The sequence below is a fragment of the Arachis ipaensis genome, chromosome B10 (assembly GCF_000816755.2).
Source record: "Arachis ipaensis cultivar K30076 chromosome B10, Araip1.1, whole genome shotgun sequence".
In the NCBI taxonomy this organism is placed as follows: domain Eukaryota; kingdom Viridiplantae; phylum Streptophyta; class Magnoliopsida; order Fabales; family Fabaceae; genus Arachis; species Arachis ipaensis.
The window spans coordinates 11,175,830-11,176,358 of record NC_029794.2 but is presented as its reverse complement, the minus strand read 5'-3'; positions in this window follow the sequence as shown (position 1 = coordinate 11,176,358).

The window sequence follows — 529 nt, the reverse complement described above, 5'->3', positions numbered from 1 at the left end:
AGTCACTATATTGATGTGTAAATATATAATAAGACAGAAAATAGTCGGTATAGGTGAAAGAAGTGTGTACAAATTATATTGTAGTACATTAGTTATCTTTATCTATCCTGTGGAAATTAAATGTGGACTGAAGCTTATGTAGTGGAGGTTCTATTTTGCGGTTGAATTTAAACAAATTAAAAGTGAGAAGCCAAATAGCCAATGATGAATTGAACTAATGATATTGGCTAATGATGACACTGTTTACTGCTTAGAGTCATTAGTTGTAAAAGTTAGTCAATTCAAAGTAGATTTATAATGTAAAAAGTGTGACTATGGATATATAGTCAATGAATAGGACTAAAGCACTACGAAAATTTTGTATTTTCTTTGTAGTCTTATTATTATTTCAATATTGCCCTTCGAAAATGGCTTGAATTGCCGACATCACATCAACTATTTGCAAACCGAATTGGTATTTGACTATTTGTTCCCTCCAATAATAATAATAACGGGTCTGACTTTTCCAATGCTTTTCTCGTTATTATTA